Genomic DNA, 4,228 nt, shown 5'->3' with positions numbered 1-4,228 from the left:
GAGACAGTTGGCTTGCGTTCTTGCTACAATGGAAGCCCTGAGCTTCCTGCGGCACTCCAGGGTTCTGAATAGCCACAAGCCCTCAGGCGTACTAAGGGCAGTCCTTGGTGGAGGCAGTTCGCGTGATGCGGGACACCCGACTTCGAGAAATTGATTCAGGGAAGGAAGCAGAGTGTATCCTGTGTCTCTTTTGTCTTGTTGGAAACCACAGGGATATAGACTGCGTGTGCCCAAGGAAATGGGGCCCTGATGGAACTAGCCTTGCTTTTCCCATTTGAAGGCTGCGCTCATGCTGCCTTGAAGCTACCTGACACTTCCCTGCTGTTGACAGGGCTGTAAACACTGTATCAATGCTTCTGGGAAGAAAACAGGTTTGCTCTGCCTGGAGAAGGTGCTTCCTTGGCTGTGGTGGTGTTCTGCCTGACACGCTCTAGAGCTAAAGAGAAACTCAAAGCGAGAACTGGCATCAAGCTTAGGTCCTGAGTAGCCGTGCAGAAAGGGAGGCATGCAGCTGCTTCCATGAGTTCTAAGTCGTTGCTCTGCTTTCTATTAAAGGAAACACCCTTGTGAGGACACCTAGCCCCCACGAGTGTGCATCATTTTCCCTCCAAAGTCACTGAGTACCTCCAGGCCCCTGTGGGCCTGCTGAGCAAAGTCGAAGCCCATTCTTCTGTCCCTCGGGTGCTCTCTGTGCGTGCCAAGTGATGGGAACCCTCTGCAAGTTCCTTGCGGAGAGCTACGTTTCCACAGCCCTTGATCATCCTCAAGACAACATATTTGGTGACTCCGCAGCGCCCAGGAAGTCTTTGTCAGGGCCCACGTGTGAGCTGCTATGAGCAAACCCTCTCCTTTGAAAACGTCGAGGACCTCGTACCTGAAGTCGCTCTTCTCCAGGAGAGAGTCAGCGTGTTACTGTGTTGTGTTGCTTACGGGACGCCCAGCATGAACACGTTCCTGGAGGGAGGGCCCTGATTTGCCGTGCGGAAGGAGAGGTGTGCAGCAGTTTTTCTGAAACCGTGGCCTCTGCTCTGCATACCTTTAGGGGCAGCATAGTTTTCTGGGCACCTAGGAGGCTGACGTGGGCACCCTTTTCCCGGCAGGAACACTGACTACCCACAGGCCCCCCTGGGTCTGCTAAGCAACCTCCAGGCCCGAAGCCCTTTGGAGCCACTCTGTGTGTATGCCGAGTGTAGGGAAACGCACTGCACACTCCTTTGGAGCAGCTTAATTTCCCGAGCACTCCCTCACGTCCCCGAGCACCGATGTGGTACATCCCACATCCCTCGAAGTGTTTTGCACTGCCCCAGACTGAGCTGCACTGAGAGCAACCCTTGGCTTCGCATTTCCATCTAGGACCTCCTGCCTGAAGTCACCTGCCTCCAGGAGACAGTTGGCTTGCGTTCTTGTTGCAATTGAAGCCCTGAGTTTCCTGGGGCACTCCAGGGTTCTGAAGAGCCACAAGCCCTCAGGCGTACTAAGGGCAGTCCTTGGTGGAGGCAGTTCGCGTGATGCGGGACACCCGACTTCGAGAAATTGATTCAGGGAAGGAAGCACAGTGTATCCTGTGTCTCTTTTGTCTTGTTGGAAACCACAGGGATATAGGCTGCGTGTGCCCAAGGAAATGGGGCCCTGATGGAACTAGCCTTGCTTTTCCCATTTGAAGGCTGCGCTCATGCTGCCTTGAAGCTACCTGACACTTCCCTGCTGTTGACAGGCCAGTCAACCCTGTAACAGTGCTTCTGGGAAGAAAACGAGTTTGCTCTGTCTGGAGAAGGTGCTTCCTTGGCTGTGGTGGTGTTCCACCTGACACGCTCTAGAGCTAAAGAGAAACTCAAAGCGAGAACTGGCATCCAGCTGAGGCCCTGAGTAGCCGTGCAGAAAGGGAGGCATGCAGCAGCTTCCATGAGTTCTAAGTCGCTGCTCTGCTTTCTATTAAAGGAAACACCCTTGTGAGGACACCTAGCCCCCACGAGTGTGCATCATTTTCCCTCCAAGGTCACTGAGTACCTCCAGGCCCCTGTGGGCTGCTGAGCAAAGTCGAAGCCCATTCGTCGGTCCCTCGGGGGCTCTCTGTGCGTGCCAAAGTGATGCGAACCCGCTGCAAGTTCCTTGCGGAGAGCTACGTTTCCAGAGCCCATGATCATCCTCAAGACCACATATTTGGTGAGTCCGAAGTGCCCAGGAAGTCTTTGTCAGGGCCCACGTGTGAGCTGCCATGAGAAAACCCTCTGCTTTGAAAACGTCGAGGACCTCGTACCTGAAGTCGCTCTGCTCCAGGAGAGAGTCAGCTTGTTACTCTGTTGTGTTGCTAACGGGACGCCCAGCATGAACACGTTCCTGGAGGGAGGGCCCTGATTTGCGTTGCGGAAGGAGAGGCGTGCAGCATTATTCGTGAAGCCGTGGCCTCTGCTCTGCATACGTTTAGGGGCAGCATAGTTTTCTGGACACCAAGGGCGCTCGAGTGGGCACCCTTTTCCAAGCAGGAACACTGACTACCCACAGGCCCCCCTGGGTCTGCTAAGCCACCTCCAGGCCCGAAGCCCTTTGGAGACACTCTGTGTGTATGCCCAGTGTAGGGAAAGGCACTGCACACTCTTTTGGAGCAGCTTACTTTCCCCAGCACTCCCTCACGTCCCCGAGCACCGATCTGGTACATCCCACATCCCTCGAAGTGTTTTGCACTGCCCCAGACTGAGCTGCACTGAGAGCAACCCTTGGCTTCGCATTTCCATCTAGGACCTCCTGCCTGAAGTCACCCAGCCTCCAGGAGACAGTTGGCTTGCGTTCTTGCTGCAATTGAAGCCCTGATCTTCCTGGGGCACTCCAGGGTTCTGAATGGCCACAAGCCCTCAGGCGTTCTAAGGGCAGTCCTTGGTGGAGGCAGTTCGCGTGATGCGGGACACCCGACTTCGAGAAATTAATTCAGGGAAGGAAGCACAGTGTAACCTGTGTCTCTTATGTCTTGTTGGAAACCACATGGATATAGGCTGCGTGTGCCCATGGAAATGGGGCTCTGTTGGAACTAGCCTTGCTTTTCTAATTTGAAGGCTTCGCTCATGCTGCCTTGAAGCTACCTGACACTTCCCTGCTGTTGACAGGCCTGTGAACCCTGTAACAATGCTTCTGGGAAGAAAACGAGTTTGCTCTGTCTGGAGAAGGTGCTTCCTTGGCTGTGGTGGTGTTCCGCCTGACACGCTCTAGAGCTAAAGAGAAACTCAAAGCGAGAACTGGCATCCAGCTTAGGCCCTGAGTAGCCGTGCAGAAAGGGAGGCATGCAGCAGCTTCCATGAGTTCTAAGTCGCTGCTCTGCTTTCTATTAAAGGAAACACCCTTGTGAGGACACCTAGCCCCCACGAGTGTGCATCATTTTCCCTCCAAGGTCACTGAGTACCTCCAGGCCCCTGTGGGCCAGCTGAGCAAAGTCGAAGCCGATTCTTCGGTCCCTCGGGTGCTCTCTGTGCGTGCCATATGATGGGAACCCGCTGCAAGTTCCTTGCGGAGAGCTACGTTTCCAGAGCCCATGATCATCCTCAAGACCACATATTTGGTGAGTCCGAAGTGCCCAGGAAGTCTTTGTCAGGGACCACGTGTGACCTGCCATGAGAAAACCCTCTGTTTTGAAAACGTCGAGGACCTCGCACCTGAAGTCGCTCTGCTCCAGGAGAGAGTCAGCGTTTTACTGTGTTCTGTTGCTAACGGGACGCCCAGCATGAATACGTTCCTGGAGGGAGGGCCCTGATTAGCCATGCGGAAGGAGAGGAGTGCAGCAGTATTCGTGAAGCCGTGGCCTCTGCTCTGCATATCTTTAGGGGCAGCATAGTTTTCTGGGCACCTTGGGGGCTCGAGTGGGCACCCTTTTCCAAGCAGGAACACGGACTACCCTCAGGACCCCTGGGTCTGCTAAGCAACTTCCAGGCCCGAAGACCTTTGGAGCCACTCTGTGTGTATGCCGAGTGTAGGGAAACGCACTGCACACTCTTTTGGAGCAGCTCACTTTCCCCAGCACTCCCTCACGTCCCCGAGCACCGATCTCGCACATCCCACATGCCTCGAAGTCTCTTGCACTGCCCCAGTCTGAGCTGAACTGAGAGCAACCCTTGGCTTCGCATTTCCATCTAGGACCTCCTGCCTGAAGTCACCCTGCCTCCAGGAGACAGTTGGCTTGCGTTCTTGTTACAATGGAAGCCCTGATCTTCCTGGGGCACTCCAGGGTTCTGAATAGCCACAA

Source organism: Delphinapterus leucas, chromosome 14 (assembly GCF_059928025.1).
Source record: "Delphinapterus leucas isolate spDelLeu-1000000601 "Yukka" chromosome 14, BTC_Dleu_Yukka2, whole genome shotgun sequence".
Classification (NCBI taxonomy): domain Eukaryota; kingdom Metazoa; phylum Chordata; class Mammalia; order Artiodactyla; family Monodontidae; genus Delphinapterus; species Delphinapterus leucas.
Note: the sequence above shows the minus strand (reverse complement) of the source record.